The 19467-nt window shown below is 39.8% G+C and overlaps 1 long non-coding RNA gene across 3 annotated transcripts in view; it reads right to left on the reverse strand.

Annotated features, from left to right (window-relative positions):
- Nucleotides 1-6501: 6501 nt before the first annotated feature.
- LOC144057529 (uncharacterized) overlaps nt 6502-19467 on the reverse strand; it is a 105769-nt gene continuing 92803 nt past the window's right edge. For all 3 annotated transcript variants that reach the window (XR_013295281.1, XR_013295279.1, XR_013295280.1), the window contains one exon: nt 6502-7311. This is a non-coding gene — a long non-coding RNA (uncharacterized LOC144057529). The remainder of the gene's footprint in view (nt 7312-19467) is intronic.

The raw sequence follows: 19467 nt of genomic DNA on the forward strand, positions 1-19467 counted from the left end.
TGTCATTTCACTCTTCTGTAAATAATTCATCAAAAGAAACAAAAGCGAAACAAATATGCAAATAAATGGGGGAAAAAAAGGCCAGTAACATCAACCGCTGCCACGTGGGAAGCGAAACAGTGGATTGTTACCATTGCATGTTATGACTGTGAGGAATTTGAATTCATCTTGTTTCATCTACTTTGACAGTACTGAAGTCACATACATAGTATGTGTGTGTGTGTGTGTGTTGGGGTTTGATTGAGGAGGGAAGTAGGTGGGGGGTGGGATTAAGTACAAGGGTATGGAAGGATTTGGGGAGGGGGAAGGAGAGGCAGGGAAGAGGGGCTAGTCAACATTGGAGGCAAGAAGAAAGGGATTTGGGAGTGGAAGGGAGGAAAGGAGGGAGGGACGCTTTTGAGGGTGTATTCGTCAGTACTGTGAAAGGTAGCCATCAAGAGCTTTGATGAAAAGTGCAGGCCTTCTAAAGCTTACAGTGACAGCATATGATTTGGTCAAAGAATGAAGCTTTTCAAAGGTAGACATTCTCATTCACATTCATCTCTTTCTTGGCTTGAATATAATTTTTTGGGCTGAGCTTTGGCAAAATTTGAAATGGCTTTGACAGATTGGCTGCATGCAGTATTGTCCCTGTGACTTACAGACAGTAGGTCGTCTGTAAATATAGAGATCAGGAAATGAACGGATTACATGTAATGTTTAAGCAAATGGTCTTAAATCAAGGTCTATTCAGAAAGCCACATTCTTATTAGGCAAATGACACAGGTCATATAATTTGATATGCAGAAAAAGAAACCTCATTATCTTTGCCCTTGATGCAGAAACGGTGGCAGAAGACAAATGCAGTACTTTAAAAGTTAAGAAAAAATGAGCTGGCTTTGCAACAAAAGGAAAGTGCGGGTCCTAGGGTGACAACATTTGAGAGTTACTGGTAGGCGCACAATTATGAGCAACTGACACTGGAGGGTCCACTTTACTACGGAATCAGGCCGCACATCCCCCTTTCACTTTGAAGACAAGCAAAGATGAGCCTAAACACAAGAGCAGATCACCGTTACTACCTTTTAACTCATTCACTCCCTGCCATTTTCACTGAAGCAATCCCAATCGCTCCCGGCTGTTTTACTGGATTCTGATTTTGCAAAGTCCACAGAATATTCTGTTCTATTGCAATCAAAACATTGAATTTACCAAAAGAAAGATTAGAGTCTCTTAATTCATCAGGAAAAATAAGTATTTTTGTATCTGTTTCTGTTTTGCAGCGTTTATCATTTGAATATAATAGCTAAGTTTCATCATTATTCACAAACCTGTTGAAAACATTGGCAAAAAGAAATTGTTGAAACATGGCCCTGGCTGATCTCCTATACTGTGCTGTCACCTGCTGGCCATTTTTTGTAATAACTACCATTGTTTTAAGCGACCTCTTCATGTCAGAAGCTGTATCAAAGCCTTCTGTATGATCTAGCATTAAAAAAAGCAAAATACATATTTGGGAGTGAAGGACAAAATATCAAAAACGTATTTATACGTTTTTGGATTTGAATTTGTTTTAATAAACAAAGTGTTGGCAACTGTGAACAAAGAATCAAATGTCATGTATCTTATTAAACTATGAATTATACTGATTACATGCTCAAATATTTCATAAAACACAAAATATACACATACAACATGCAGTGATGCCTGTAAAATGATGGATACTTCAACATAAAATTGTTGAAATACTGCTCCTGAAAAAAACACACAATATAATACAGTCGTCATTGGATTGCATGCATTATTACGGTACCTTCACTTGTGTCAGAATGTTAAGTCAATAAAATTTAAATCACACTTTTCCACTCCTAGCATGTTATTCGTTGAGGTGAGTGTTAAATAATTTCACTTCCTTTTCCACAAACTATGACAGCCGGCATTTCACTGTTGTCAGTACAGCTCTCTCATGAATGTTGCATATGGTTCTTATATTTTGCAACACCTGAGCAAATGACTGCTGGTGGGCCAATGTTTCTGACATCATTTTCTTGGAGTGATGCTTGAGGCTTATTAGCAGCCTTGCTTATGTGGACAAGCTTTCAGAGGCAACACTCATTAAAATTAAGGGTCATGGTCCACTGTCCCAGGTCAACGGTAACACGCCTGTCAGATGATGCACACACACATTTTTGTCTTACTACCTTAGTGGGGACATCCCATTGACATAAAGCATTTCCTAGTGGCTAGCTCCTTATCCTAACCTTAACCATCCATCCATTTTCTTAACCGCTTGTCATCACAAGGGTCGCGGGGGTCGCTGGAGCCTATCCCAGCAGGCTTCGGGCAGTAGGCGGGGTACACCCTGAACTGGTTGCCAGCCAATCGCAGGGCACACAGAGACAAACAACCATCCACACTCACAAACACACCTATGGACAAATTGGAGTGTTCAATTAACCTGCCATGAATGTCTTTGGAATGTGGGAGGAAACCGGAGTACCCGGAGAAAACCCACACAAGCACGGGGAGGACATACAAACTCCACCCAGGAAGGCCGAAGCCCTGACTCGATTTCACGTCCTCTGCACTGGGAGGCGGATATGCTAACCAGTCAGCCACCATGCCGCCCTTTAACCTTAACCATCACAACTGATTGGCTAAACCTAAACCTTACCTTAACCCCAACCAAAATCAAATTCAAACCTAAACTCTACAACCAAGTCTTGACCCTCAAAAAGAGGTCTGGACTTTTATCCCCACAAGAACCACAAGTCGGTCCCTACAATGATAGTTAAACTGGGAATATGAGCCTCATAATGTAGCAAAAACACCCACATCACAAAATGCATTATGTTGGAAGTTTAAAAAAATAATAATATATTATTATTATTATTATTATTATTATTATTATTATTATTATTATTATTATTATTATTATTATTATTATTATTCACGACACTGCACAAGCTGAACCATGTGAAGTGAACCTATACAAGCCTTCAAGGCTTTTACCTGATAATGGTCTAGAGCCGTCCTTCTCATACTTACACACATATACATAGATAATGGAGTCTAATTTAGGTTCCCCATATCTACAGAGTCCTCCAGAGGACTAGACCTCATCAGGAATATATTGGTGACCTACATACTAGGAACACGCAGTCACACCAGTGCATGCTCGAAACTGTCGGGCAGACTTAGACGGTGTTGTGCGTCATTTGTATAATATCTACATAAAGACAGATGCACATTCCGTTTGCAAGTATAACTCAAATGGCCACAGACAGACAGCCCTTTAATCATGATGACAGGCCGTATACAACCACCCACTCAGGAAATCATACACATACGGATATGAGTCACAAATATACATAGGATAAGATTTGGATTTACAAATTTACACCACAAAATAGAGGATGTAAAGTGACACAAGTTAACATGTCATTATTCTTTGTAAACCAGATCAAAAGCCCTATTTGCATGCCCAGAACAGGTCTAGTCAGCACTAGTGTAGTCTAACTGTGCACATTGGGTGGAGCTTTCTTTCTTTTGGCATTTTCGTAGATGACATCCTCCATATCAGCGGAGACAAGAATTGGTGTGACTACCCCTGGATTGTCAGGTGTGCCTGGGGCGTGTAACAGCAAAAAACTTCAATCTGCTACATTACAAAACATAGTAAACTAGACTTGCCCCTGCATAAAAATGAAGATGCACCCATTTCCAAACCAAGCGCACGTGCGTGTCTATGAAAATAGAGCCTGAAGTGCCAGTACCATGTCACATTGCTGTTGGTTGCCTTGTTTGTGCCTGCCAAAATAGAAGCACAAAAAGAACATACAGTAAAATACATTATTGCTTGCTCTTAGCCAAAAACAAAAATGGCCTGTCACTTAGAATGTTTACACATGTTGCCACAGCCCTAAGCTTTCCAAATCGGTCACCTGACCGAAAGAAAGAGCTAGATGACATTTGCTGTAGGTATTGAATCAGTAGATGGTAAAATAGTCTAAGATGCCCCCATAGGACACCAGGGAAGTGATTTAATGCATTGTTTACTGTTGAGCCCTGTTTAGAAGGCAGCTCTTGCAGACAGCATAGGATGCTAGTGTGTAGGAATCTCCATGGACTATGATGTCGTCTAATGATATTGTGATCTGTAGTGAAAGCAGGGAACAGGTGGAGGAGAATCTAGAGGCGTGGAGGTTTGCCCTGGAAGGGAGGGGAATGAAGGTTAGCCGTAGTAAGACAGAGTATCTGTGTGAGAAATGGAGGGACCCAAGTGGAAGAGTGAGGTTACAGGGAGAAGAGACCAAGAAGGTGGACGAGTTTAAGTATTTATGGTCAACAGTCCTGAGCAAGGGAGAGTGTGGAATAGAAGTGAAGAAACGTGTGCAGGCAGGCTGGAACGTGTAGAGAAAAGTGTCAGGTGTGAAGTGTGATAGAAGGGTTTCAGCTAAAATGAAAAGAAATGTTTATAAAACTGTGGTGAGACCAGCGATGTCGTTTGGTCCGGACCAGACAGTGCCACTGAGGATAAGACAGGAGGTAGAGCTGGAGGTGGCAGAGATGAAGATGCTGAGGTTCTCTTTGAGAGTGACCAGGATGGATAGAATCAGATAATGAGTTCATTTGAGGAACAGCATATGTTAGAGGCTTTGGAGATCAAGTCAGAGAGGCCAGACAGAGATGGTTTGGACATGTCCAGAGGAGAGATAGTGAGTGAGTATATTGGCAGAAGGATGCTGACTTTCCAAATGCCAGGCAGGAGGTCGAGAGGAAGACCAAAGAGGAGATTTACGGTTGTAGTTAAAGTGGACATGAATGTAGTTGGTGTGAGAGCAGAGGATACAGAGGACAGGGTGAGATGGAGGCAACCGATTCACTGTGGCGACCCCTGAAGGGAAAAGCCGAAAGGAAAAGAAGATGATTGCTATAAAACAAAAGAAAGAGTCTCTTCTTTCTTCAGGAAAAAAAAAAGTATATTTGCATCTGTTTCCATTTGGCAGCAATTAACATTAGAATATAGCTAAGTTTCGTGAGTATTCACATTCTTGTTGAAAACACTGGCAAAAGAGAGCATGTTGGAACATGGCACTGGCTGATCTCTTATACTCTGCTGCCACCTGCTGCCCGTTTTTTGTAATAGCTACTATTGCTCTAAGCCACCTCTTCATGTCAGAAGCTGCATCAAAGCCTTCTGTATGCTCTTGAATAAAAAAACATTTATTTTATTTTTTTAAACGTAAAAAGTTTTTGGGAGTGAACGACAACAAATTAAAAAACATATTTACACATTTTTGGACTTGAATGAGTTTTAAATGCACGATGAGCACTTCAACTAAAGCCTGGATGAAGCTGTGGCAAAGGTGTCTCTCAGCCAGATGGTTCTCTTCAACGAGACAGAAAGGTGGCGATGCCACGCCCGTATCTGCATTTCTGGCCAGCTGATCCTTACACATATGTGGATTTAGCGCGCTTTTTAAGTGGAGCACTTCTCAAGAATGATCAACCCGGGGAAATGTGGCTGCCCCATCCCAATACTCCAGCGGATGTGTGCATTATAGCTCCTCGTTGAGAAGAGCCAAGTGTTTTTGAAGACGATCAATACCGCAAGACCAGGCACACTGACCCAAGTATGGGGTTCAGCCTCGTTGTGCGCCCATGCAAAGTCTCCAGAGTCACTTACATCCACCAGGCTGGAACCAGCCTCATCCCTGGGGGCCCCATAGTGGAGGAAAAAACACTGTAGAGGAGAACAAATGAACAATAGGGGATAAAAGTCACCACAGTGATCCACTTCTGATAAAATGGTCACTTTGTTATAATTTACCTTTGTGATGATCACAGCTTCCACTGGTGCACTCTGTGGTAGTGCACCAGTGGAAGCTAAATCGAACCCGCACCATCCGCACAAAGGACAGCAGCATGTACCACTTTCCCACCAAATATGTTGTTACGTTAAAAACACTTATAAATGTCAATTATTATCCGGCTATGCCTTGATGCAATTTGCTACCATTTCAGGTGGCAATTTTGGTGTATCCTGAATTATAGAGTGGTGTCATATGTTTTGAAAAGAACATACCAAACTTCAGCAGATTGGAAGCTAACCTTATTAAGAAAAGAATGTCAAATGTAATTCCTGGTCTTATGTATGGCAAAAAGAAATTAATTATCTAGGCATGTGACCCGAACAGGCCTGCCTACAGTGTCTGGGTCATAAATCAGACAACCGATAGTAAAGAGCCACCTGGTCTTTTTTAACTGTCCAGTGCAAAGTCGCAAATCATATCCTCTTTTAAATGAAGCTTCACAGAAAATAAGTATAACATACCTTCCGCATACTATCCCATATAGTTTAAAATAACCCCCACAAACCTCAGGCGGGGAACTTTTGGAAACACTGTTTCAAGATGGTTTTAAGGATGAGACAGAATAGTTTCAATGTTTTATTAATCTCAAATCAGGGAAATTCAGTTGTGCCAGTATACAAGAACAAAGCAGTAAAAAGAAAATAAGAATAAATCGAATATAAGAACAATAAATAAATTAATGGAAAATACAGTGAACAATATTGCAATATTTATAATACAGTGAATACACAACAAATTTAATAAACTACTATCACCAATGTTGTGGCATTATATTTACAATTTTAATAAGTAGAACTTTCTGACTATAGAGCACAACTGAATATAAGATGCACCCACAAAATTTTAAAAAGTAAAATATTTTGTACCTAACCCACTTTGAACTACAAGCCTTGTTGTAATATGGGACATACACAGAAAGACTTTCTAAACTTTGGATTAACACACGATTAAATCGCCCTTCAAAAGACATTTTCTTTTTGCACTTATGTATTATACAGTCCCCTGACTTGATTTGAAATGGGACACCCCTTAAATTAAGAGAATTAAGAGCCTTAATTCACGTGAACATGTACAACTGAGGGCGGGTGAAAATACTGGCACCTAAAATTCCAGAAACTAATTGCATCATTGTTAAAGCTGCAGAGTTGAATGAGTGTGGGAAAAAAATAAAAAATATATGGTACTTTTTAGTATTTTTATTGGAAAACAATGTGTTGAAATATACATAGCCTTAATGCACCTTAATATTTTATTGAGATGTTAAAGTAAAAAGTGTAACTCAATAAAATAATATTGCCTTGCAGCAATGCTGCTGTTGTACAATGTAACAACTATTAGTATCAGGGTCAGGAAGCTGTTATAAATACTGTAGTCTGTCTCCACAGTCTCTGTTAGGGAATGAGATGGATGGTCCACAACTGTTGTCAATTACATCCTCCAAATTGGTGGTGCTTTTCTGTGGAGAGAGCACAACGGCAGAGTTACAAAAACAATAATTTCCCCATATTGTATAAGGGAAAAGCCGAAGAGGCACTTTTTGTATTGTTTTATTATAAGCACATTAACTGATCCCTTGTATACAGTAAATTGTATATGTAGGATACGAAATTAATACAACAGTATGACCACAAAGCTTTCAAGTTATTCTCGACTGTATGTCCTTGAAAGCAAATGCAAAGCTTTGTTTGCTGAACTTGCTTCCTGAGTTTCACAGGACACACACTCACTCTGCCTCCTGATGCCTTGAGGCAAAACTGACAGAAGAAAAATCATTGGCACACCTGCAACGAGTCATCCAGTTGGCTTGCAAAAAGAATAAACACATAGGTTAACTACAAAAACTTGTCTTGACAAATTCTGAATTGGTGGCCAACGTACAATCGTCTCATTTAGGATGAATTTCACTGACTTGACAGAAACATGACAGGATGAGCTTTCTTGGAAATGTGCAAGCCAGTCATTTTTGATGGGCTATGGTGAGTGATCAACACTCTAAGTGACAAGTGAACTCAATCACAGGTTGAATGCGACTTCTGAGTCACTTCCCACATTGGTTACTAACATGGAGATGTTGGTGTCTCGTCTGGAAGAATTCATCGCCAATTTGGCCAACTAATACTTCACTGAGAGCTACAGGAAAAGACTCAAGTCTGAGCAAAATTATTGTTGGCGTGTTTCTAAAGCAACCATTATTTTGGGCTCTTCTTCTAGGTGTTGATGCTGTGCCGAGACTGTCTCCATGGCAATGAGACGATATGTTTTATCATATCATATGATCATACAACGCAAACTCAACCCTATTATCACCGCCTTTGAATTGGCTCTCCGCAACAGCTTACCTGCCCCCAGTGACAGCCCAGGTGTCCTGTTAATGTGCTCGCCTTGAAAAAGGCTGCAACTGCTGGACAGTGTGTCAGGGATGTGACGTTAAATCATTAAAATGATTTGTTCATAGATCCATTCGCCAATTTGCTCAGTGCTCCATCATTCAGTTCATGATTCAGCTCTGAGTTTTCGCTCCGCGACACGTTCACTTACTGGGGGACAATTCACTCACGGACCATAGTACCCACTCAGTCGCAAGAGACACTGGGATGGGCTAGACTGAGCATTTAGAATGTTTGTATTTACTTTATCATTACTTATCTGCATCATTATTTTAAAGATATTTGAAATCATCATGAAAAAGAGCCGAGTAGACTTGTTGCCTACCCTACACATTCCCATTAACTAATTGTGCCGCCTGTCCTACTTATATGCTCATGAGTCTCACTCGCTCTTCTGTCTCTCGTATCCTTATCACTTAATGTGCAGTCTGTTAAGATAATGGGTTCAAGTCCTTGTTTTCATGTGGGTTGACTCAGCATCAACCGTTAGCTTGGAGAAATGGATGCCAGTGAAAGTGTATCCCCACAAAAAGGAAAGCATTAGAATGACCCAGGGCAGAATTATTCCCTGAGTGATATGTTGTTCATTCTCAGTGAACAAATCACTAAAAGGGCAGAATCAATAGGCGTGGTGGTTGACTGAGGGTTACATGTCGTTCATTTGAAGTGAATGAGTCACATTCGCTCAGGTGTCAACAATCCCTCCCATGCACACAAGCTGGCTGCGTCATTCGCAGTTTCAATACCGGCAGCAGAGCAACTGAACAGAGAAAGGGTCAAATCAGTTCATGGAGTGAGTTTATTCAGTAAGTTCAATCAAAATATTTGTTCATATAAATGAATCATTCATGAACTAACAACACGAAAACAGAGCCCTGGAGAGTTTTTATTGTGCCAAAATGTCAATAAGGAATTTTATCGATTATCACTTATTATAATGAAAAATGCAACCATTTGTTTTAATTATATGTGGGTAGTTAATGATTTATTTGGGTGAGTTTTAGATACCAGGGAGGAATCAAACATCTACGGCACCTCTTAACTCTTTCACTGCCAGACGTTTTCAGAAACGGATTGTCCCCACTGCCAGCCGATTTAAGCATTTTGAGTGATCTTTCAAGGTCCACAGAAAATGTTGTGTTTGGACTATGGAAACACACATACTACCAAATGAAAGATTGGACTCTCAGCTTCCATCAGAAAAAAAAAGTTTGTTTCTACCTTATTCCGTTTTTCAGTAATCAACAATAGAAAATGGTTACTTTCACCGAAATTCTCTCTTTTGAAACAAAAAACGGAGAAAAAGAGCTTTTTGTGAAACGATGTTATTTCATGCACTCTAGTGAATTGTACACTTCTTTTTGTCCATGAATGATGCCACAAACACCTAAATAGTGCTTTACTTCTGTAAAACGCTTTCACCAACAATGAAAAAGTGTTTTTAAATTGCAAAATACGTTTATTTCCATTCAACAGTGTAACAATTTGACAAAACAATTTTGCAAACTATTTACAAATGTGTGCAACTGTGGTACTACTTACAATTATGTGGATGTTTCAAATACAGTTTTTCCTTTTGTAACGCTCTCCTGCGTGCAAGGAGACGCCAGGACTCGCACAACAGTTTACTTTCACTTTCACGTTGGTCCGTTTTGCGTGCAAACGTTACACTTTCTTGACGGCCTTTTTTTCCGGGGAATAAAAAGCAAGTAGCAGACTGTACACACTTCCTCCGATGAATATGCATTGGACTCGGGGCACTCTCCGTCGTCCGATCGAACGTCCGCCTGTGCGTGCTCGGTTGTGTTCCGCGTTACGACACCGTCATAGCCGCCGCGTCAGCGGTTCCAATTTCGCCGTCAAGCTCGGATTCACCTTCATCATCATCGAGGATGATCACCGTCATCATCAATGTACTATTTTAGCGTTGGTCGATGCCTTTCGTCTTGTAAGTGTAGAGCTGCTTGCAAGCGCTCGCCATTGCCCGTTCCCTCCTCCATCTAGCTCCATCTAACGTCTTCTACTGCCGCGTCAATGCTTCTCAACCATGGAGTCACCACCCTCATCTTCATCATCGATGATGATCATCGTCGTCAACAATGTGCTTTTTCAGCGATGCTTTTGGTCTTTGAAAAAAACGTCTCGGGCGTGAGCTCCTCGCGACCGGCCGCCATTTTTCCTTTGTCTTCCATTCTCATCTCCTGCTCGACGTTCTAGCTCCGCCTCTACTGACGCCCACCCGATCTTGTCAAAAGAGAGTCATCGCTGCCCTCTAGGGGCCAAAAATAGTCATTAGGCACAACAGACAGACTGGAAACTTTCACCAGACATGCGGAAGGGTTTCCTCTACCCGTTTCAAAAAAAAATTAAAAAATCATTGGATGACGTCTTTTGACGTCATTGGCAGTGAACCGTAGGTTTTTACTTGACGTCTTTAAACGTCAGTGGCAGTGAAAGAGTTAACCATCATGTGTTGGACAATGATATATAGTAGTGTGAATGTCAATGCTAGATATTAACACAGTAAAGCATACATGAGAGTTTAAAGGAATAATTTCCTTGAATAGAGGCAAGAACTTTAAAAAAAAAATCACATAAGTAGAAATGTTATGACTAACTGGTTGAAAGATCCTAAACCTACGACACAAAAGCAAGGAGTGCTAGTTTCATGAAAATAATCCAAAAGTGAAATAAAGTCACATGTAATGTGAGAAAGATTTCTTTTTTCATACATTCAGCATTTGCTGCAAAAGAGCTGAGCCACTCTTATATAAACCAGAATGAAACATTCATAAGAAAGCCATCGTGTCACACTCAACCCACCGGGATGGTACATGAATGATCCATATGGTGGTTTGGCAACTATCAGAAACTCATCTACAGCAAATGGGGCCACTCTGACATATCCAAGAGACACTGCAATGTGATATGCAAGTGGGCAGCAAACGCAACATTTTTTTATTGATGTGAATAAAACAATGTCACGAAGCCAGAGCAACCAAGGTTAGATTCAAACCGGGTGGAGAAGTGTGAGAGGACAGAGAGGAAGCTGGCGCCATGCACATAATGCATTCCTCAACCCCTTCACAACAAAGTGCTTGACCCCCAACCCTTGCCCTGAGCTGGACCTAAGGCCAGTTGGAACCTTAACCCTTTCAACCTCATAACGCAAGTTTACTGAAGTGTGCACATTCACAAAGTCTTTAGCTCACAGGCATTAAGTGTACACACAAGTATAACCACGTGGTTATCTGTGTCTAAGTGTGTATCTGAGATCATAAGAAAGAAGCTGTGCTGCGGGAAGCTGTGGCCCCAAAACCACCACCCTTACCGCCATAAAGAAATGAGGACTTAATAAGCTGTGGGCTTCTGTTGTGGTCTCTTCAACTCTCTTGTGCCCTTTTTCAGCTCCTGCTTCTCACTCTATCTCACTTTCTTGGTCCAATGATCTGTTACACTCCCCCCACTTGACTGAATCTGCTTCCCTCTTTATCCATCACAGTTTCTCTCACCGATATCCATCCCCATTTATTTTACCCTCAATGCTCAAATAATAAACTTAAACATCAGGTTAACTCTAAATATGCTAATTCAGGAAGCTATAACATATTTAAGTTTATGTATTTTGCGTTCCTGCCCTTTTGATTTACTGGTGGTGAGGGATACTGTAAATTTTGATATCAATCTGATACCAAGTAAATACAGGGCCAGTATTATCGATACTGATATCGATGTTGATACTTTTCAAAAAAAATTGTATATATTCATGTATCTTAATTAGGGTCATCATCAAAGGTATCATCTAATTGCTTAATCACAATAAATGTTCTACCTTTAAGTGTTTTTGTTTCCTTTTTAAACAAATGACAAAATTAGGACACAGTTTGTTGATAAATAGAAATTATTTCATCAATGGGTTTTTTCAAGCCACTTTGTCTATCCCCATACATAAATGTATACTGTTTACATATTTTCCACAAGATTTTAGATCAAACTTTTGATCAAGTTTGATGGCCAAACTGTTCAAGAAAAAAAGTTGAAAAAAGTCAAAGAGATCAAATAGAACTACTGTAGATCTATTTGTCATGTGTTGGTTTATGTCCTCCAGGAGTAGTTTGGATAATTGAATGAGAACCTCCTGGAAGATAAACCACACTGCTGTGTGATCATGCCATGGAAGACTTGGTTGAGGTTTCAGACCTTTCTTGTGGTCACTTTGGTCTTTGGAGCAATTCTTCCTTATTATTTTTCCAGCACCCCTCCATGAGTTAACCCCCTGTATCCTTCTCACTCTAATCCATTTTTCCTTTGTTGAAGTGCGTAACTTCAATGGTTTGAGTGTGATATGAGCAAAAACTAAAACTTATGTCCTTTGCTTGCAAGTTTCTAACCCCCTCCCCTTTCTTCTCTGCCTTCTTGTCTCAAAGTCAGAGAAGAAAAAAATATCACAACTTGATGTTTTAATCTTAGTTAGTTAACACAAAGAAAGCCAGATCGCGACTATAGCATAATAATTCCATTGTCACAAACATGTGCACCTTTCTACATTGAACCGCACACGAATACTGTTGCACTTAAACACACATGGATTTTGTGCCTTCGTAATGACGCCGAACCCACAACTAGAGTCTCCTTAGTCTGTTTCCTCAACATCAAACTCCCACTGAGTGCCTCTTAGTCAATTAAAAACAGTCAAGTCTGGATTCTGACTTCAACTTCAAAACTTCAAAAACGTCTTTTGCCAGAGCCCTTCCTGCTCATTCTGGTAATGGATGGGTGACCTTTGACCTCTGAATACATTCTATGACTGCCTCTGGGCTCGCTGTCTTTTTATTTTCACCATCTTAATTTTTTCTCTATTTCCTGTCTATCCATCTCACTCTCAATTTTTCTTCCCTAATGAGATGGTGACTGTCTTTCCCTGTGGGGAGAGAGGTCAATGCCCCTTACATACACACACACACACACACACACACACACAAATTGCAAACATGCATACACATGCAGACATACACATTTTCATGCAGATAAAAGGACAAGCCCCTATTGCTACCCTTTCCACACACACACACGTACGCACATACATCAACACACATACTGACCCAGAAATCCCATCTCTATTATGCAGAACATCAGTTAACTGATGGCGGAGCTGATTATGCAGCTACCCTCCACTAGCCCCCAACTCCCACGTGGATAGCTTCCTTTAAAATCCTGATCCCAAATGTCTTTTTAGCATATCAATAGAGAATGATATATCTGGAAACAGTAGGATTTATACCCAATCATTTTTCCACAACTTTCTCATCAGATTATGTCAAAGAAAGAGGCTATGTCAAACTAGACAAAATTAGGCAAACATTTTAACAAAGAGTATCAAAAAGAAAAATTGAGCTGTTAAACAAATGCTGTGTAGGATAACCACCATAATGGACAATTTGGAGTGTTCAATTAACCTGCCATGCATGTCTTTGGAATGTGGGAGGAAACCGGAGAACCCGGAGAAAACTCACGCAAGCACGGGGAGAACATGCAAACTCCACCCAGGAAGACCGAAGCCCGGACTCGTCACCGTGCCGCCAGCATGTATACATAAAAAATAAAAAAAAACATTAATATCATTTAATATTGTATTTTTTGGACTATATTAGTCACACCTGTTCTCATACACTTAACAAAAATATAAACGCAACACTTTTGTTTTTGCTCCCATTTTTCATGAAATGAACCCAAAGAGCTAAAACTTTTTCCACATAACAATAGCACCACTTCTCTCATATATTGTGCCATATCTGACATCAGACATCCCTCCAATAAAACAAGACTGCACTTTTCAGAGTGCCCTTTTACTGTGGGCAGTCTAAGGCACACCTGTGGACTAATCATGGTGTCTAAACAGCATCTTGATACGGCACACCTGTGAGGTGGGATGGATTATCATGGCAAAGGAGAAGTGTGCACTATCACAGGTTTAGACTGGTTTGTGAACAATATTTGAGAGAAATTTTAATATTGCGTATGAGGAAAAAGTTTTAGATCATTGAGTTCATCATAAAAAATGGGAGCAAGAAACAAAAGTGTTGCATTTATATTTTTGTTGAGTGTAGTTTGGTTAGTTCTGCGATTTATACTCTGTGCAACTAGCTCAGGATTATTGCATTACTGCCGGTGACTGCTTTTTTTTACCATGATTAAGGGAGTGGCGAAACTGCACCAAAAGTATTTGACAACCACCAAAAGAAAGTCGAAGAAGAAAATGGAAGAAGTAGTACTCGTGGCAACTCCAGTCGTGGAGCTCTATTTTTTTTAGTCTCGGTTTTTGTAAAATAAATTACCCCCCCAAAAATGTGACGTATACTCCAGAGCGACTTATAGTCTGAAAAATACAGTCTATATCATAATTATTGTTCTAAAGTGTATTGTGGCCTCTGTCTGCATCTTGTCAGCGTACTTGCAAACTCCACACAGGAAGGCCGAGATTCAAACCCAGGCTATGAGGCTGACATGCTAACCACTACTAACCATGCTACCTGCTGCTTCAGTCCTAGTAAAGCTAATTACAGACACTTCGTGGGATGGGAGTAGAAAATGGGACTTGTATTTGAGGTATGTCAGTTATACAGTATTATTTAATTTAATTGTGGCTGACTATTTCATGAAAAATATACACAGTATATAGCATTGCATTCTGGTCAGATTTGTCACTTGAGGATGTATCATTGTGGAAGAAGCTTTGTACAAGACTGTTAAGTGGCTTTAAAGCTACAAAGCTTATGGAAAAGTATTTGTAAGAAATAATTTAAGTACTGTCCCAGATTTAGTAGTATTATAAAGATTATATTATGCCTGTCGTCAAGCAATTTTGGGCACATGGAGGCTCATATTTAAAAGAAATTTAAGCTTCCATTCTCAATGGAATGGTTTCCACATGCTTTTTAAGTGGTTAAGTCAACTTTTAAAGTGCATATGTAGAATGGGGGAAAAAAATCATTTGTTGCTCGCTTAGCATTGTGGGAAGGATGATTGGCGCTTTTGCAGTGCAGCAGTGTGAAATGGTGACCTCCACAAAGATTGCTTATTTGGCACATAAGCAAAATAAGGTGCATGTTTGTGCATGCTAATGTGCTTATGTATTCCTCTGCATATGATTTCGAGTGCGTGTGTACGCATGTGAACTCGTCTGCTTGCTAATAAGCAGCTAAGAATGCTCTTGCGTTCATTGATAATGCCATGCATTGCATTTCTGTATGTATTAGCTGGGTAATTGAAAGGCCATCTGTGGCCTACTGGGGAGGTTTAGTAAAGGGTAAACTATGAAGCTCATTATTTTTTAGGAGAGGTATGCTCCCCACTGGCCAAAACAAATTAGTTTGTGTCCAGTTTAACCTTCACAAAAACTTAATTACTGTAGGTAGGCTGTTTACATGCACATTATTCAGACATGTTATTTTGGAAGTAGAGCAAACCCACAAACCTGATTCGACTCATTTTTATCGCAGTTATAAATACCACATGTTTACAACTGGTTTACACTTTGTTTGTGATGTACCTGTACACTATGTTTTGTAAAGTTGTAGGTCTTGTGTGGGTACGTCAATCAGATGATTGCAAAGACATTATAACTGAATGCCTAAGCCTCATGTAAAAAAAAAAATAGGTTGACTTGTGAGATGGTAATATGTCCAACAGGAAAACCCTAAAACCGTGTCCACTATCCTTCAAAAGAAATGAAATCAATAACACACTTAAGACTGTGTGAGCTTGTGTGTCTGCTAGGTCCATAACTTTGAAAAGAGACATGAGCTGCATGTCTCAGCAGTTTCCTGTTGTAAGCTGAGCTCTGCTGCGTGTCCCTCTGGTTCTCCCGTCACTCGCCTGGTCTGCAGAGCAACGCTCGCCACGCTACTGCTTGTGAGCCAGCACATATGTGCCGGTCGTCACATGCATGCGTGTTTCCTCCTGTCTCCTGTCACCAGCAGTCCCCTCTGCACCATTAGGACCTGTTAGGGTCAAGGGCCATTGCTACAAAGGTCAAAGTTCACCCTTCCAAAGTTGAAATGTTGCGATGGTTACTGGTGGTGTGAAGTGACAATGGACAAGCACGCAGCTGCAAACATGGCATGGATTTTTTTTTAAGCTTTTCAATTACTTTCTATTTACTATTACATCATTGCTTTGAAGGCCCTTTTATCATTAACTCATTCAGTGCCAGTGACAGCTATAGACGTCAAGAATCCATTTTGACTGGGCTGGCAGTGAATGAGTTAAATTAGAGAATGGTTGTGTAGACCAGTGGTCCTCAATCACTGGTCACAGATACACACAAAAAATATTTGAATGATCATCAGGTTCTGAAAGATGTGTTAAACCTCTCGGCTGGGATACGGTATATATATATAAAAAAGTAAACCCACTAGATAGAAAAAATTGAGTAAAAAACAAATATCTTCCTTCTTCAGAGAGGGGAAAAGGCAAACTGATGAGACAGAACAAGACTAGTTCCAAGAAAAGAAAGCGGCATTTAAGAGACAAGATTGCCAGAAAGCATAGTAGAGTACATTCAGCATACTGGTGAGTTGTGTTCTAAATCATTTGCTTTTCTTGTTTTTGTGTGTGAAAATATTGTTTTACGTGAAGACCCCGTACACAAAAAATACAGTTTATTTACAGTACATGTACAGTATTAAAAAAAAAAGTGGCATAACTGAAGCCCTTATAGTGACATTCAGTGATCCCTAGCACCATCTAGTGGTCAAAGAGTAGCATTAGAAGCACGCAGGAGCATGCAAACTACGGTGGCTCAGAGAGACCACATTTTGCAAGCCTAACACCAATTCTTATTTTGCGTGAGCAAACGAGCATCTTGGCGACTTGGCAACCGTTATGAAAATCGGCGAGTGACGCCAAAAGACAGAGTGAGCCGAAATTAGCTGGAGCAGCTAACAAGAGCGGCTAGCGGGAGTTAGTCGGAGCCAAAGGCTGTAGTGGCTTACAAGAGCGGCTAGCAGGAAGAGCTAGTCCAAATAAAAAGCTATTAAAAGCCTGTGAGAGCAAAGCAGAAAGTGACAAGGTAAGCTGCGGTCGACCCACTGGGTCCGACACTCGATGCAAGCACCACCCGGGCTAACTACATTTGCGAAATTGTCCTTTGGGTACCCGTAGCAGGAAGATGGCGACGAAACATGGCAGCTCTAGAAAGGTGAGACTACAGCCTTGTAATATAGTTAGTGATTACTAGACCTACGATTATATGAAAATAATATATATTTTTATGCAATACAACATATTTTTTTTGCATACTATTGAAATAAACAGTCGGTTTTTAAAATGAATGAATTATTAGTTCACCACTAGATGGCGGTAGGGATCACTGAATGTCCCTTTAAAAATGGTCCTAAACCTCTAATGCTATTTAAGAGCAGGGGGGCGTGACATAAAAGTGTTTCCTAACAGTATTTGTTTTGAAACCAACACAATGTGGTTTGACCAACCGATCACATCGTTTTCAACATAGAGGCTTGCCAGATCATATTAAGGGTTTATGTGCTGCAGTTGCATGCAGCAAAGGGACTTTATGCGTGATAAACATCAGTGTGAGAGCTGAGTGCCTGAGAAATGACTCAGTTAAAAATAACTACTGTCAGTCTGTGTAGAAAGACTTGGAAAACAGGAACATCCAAGTTCACCCTGGATTTAAGGATAGGGGCTGTTTGGTGTACACAGATTTTTGCTGACATATGCACACTCTCACACAATCGCTCTTTGGCACACACACACACACACACACACACACACACACACACACACACACACACACAAAATGCCCAAACAAATATGTCAACCAAGCACTAAGACAACATATTCACCAAGCTCCAGCAGTAAAGTTTCCCCTCCAGGTAAACTCTAAAATGTAATTGCATGTCACCGTTGTAATTCGGTATTTTCTATTTTCCATAACCTGGGAAGTCTGATTGTTTAAATACCACCATTAAGCAATGAACTGACGACTAGAAAACTAAAAGCACATTGAAATTGTACAGATGCGTGAAACTGCCATTGTGGAGTAAACATTTTGACTGGCGAATACATTCAAATGCATTTGCAAGTACAATCGAACAGTATAACAGTAAATACTGTATGGATTTACGTATACGTGTTCATATACACGTTTGAACGTATTTGCAAGTATGTTTTAACGTATTTGCAAGCATGTTGAAATGCATAGCCCATGGTATTATGAGAACAAATGCTGATCTGAAGTCATGCACTGCAAACATAGTAATAAATCATCAAAGATATGTAAGAAATAAACAAATAAACAATTTTCATTTACTTAATTTATGTACATTGGTATAATGAGGCCAAATGCTAAAAAAATAAAACATTGACTTGTAATCGTCAATATGCTGTGGCATTATAGGAAAAAATGCTAGGTTGTTAACATTTAGCCTACAACTACGTTGTATTTGAAACGTATTTGAAAGTACTTTTAAACATATTTGCAAATACGTTTAATTAACATATGTGTGTAAATATGTTCAAATGTATTTGCAAGTATACGTTCCAACGCATACCCGCGTGGCTAATGGGAATGGAAGTCATGAACTGCAAAAAAAATAAAAAATATTAAAGATTTTGAATAAACAAGGTTTAAACTTACTTAATTTACGAACATTGGCATAATGTAGGCCAAATGCTAAAAGAAAAATCAACCTATTTTTTTTAGCTTTTAATCGTCAATATACTGTGGCATTATAGGGAAAAATGCTAAATTGTTAGCATTTAGCCTTCAAATGTATTTCAAAGTACTTTTTAAACATCTTTGCAAATACGTTTAAATATGTACGTATTTAAATACGTTTAAATGTATTGCAAGTATACGTTCCAACGCATACCCCGTATCATCGTGGGGGAAAAATGCCAAACGGAAGTCATGCACTGCGGACATAAAAATAAATTGTAAAAATTATGAATAAATAATGTTTACTTACTTAATTCATGAACATAATAGTATAATGTTGTAACCTTGAGCTGCAAGATGAATTCTCGCGGTATTTGTGAGTTCACAAACTCCTGAGAATACATCTTGTATCAAGCCAGTCGATTTCCACCGATCCGAACGGACCAATCACAGAACGACATTGTGTTTGGGGCGTGATATGAAGCTGTGACGAAACCAGGCCTAACATGGACGAATGGACGCTGCAATCAATTCTGTTCTTGCA

Source organism: Vanacampus margaritifer, chromosome 9 (assembly GCF_051991255.1).
Source record: "Vanacampus margaritifer isolate UIUO_Vmar chromosome 9, RoL_Vmar_1.0, whole genome shotgun sequence".
NCBI classification, from domain to species: domain Eukaryota; kingdom Metazoa; phylum Chordata; class Actinopteri; order Syngnathiformes; family Syngnathidae; genus Vanacampus; species Vanacampus margaritifer.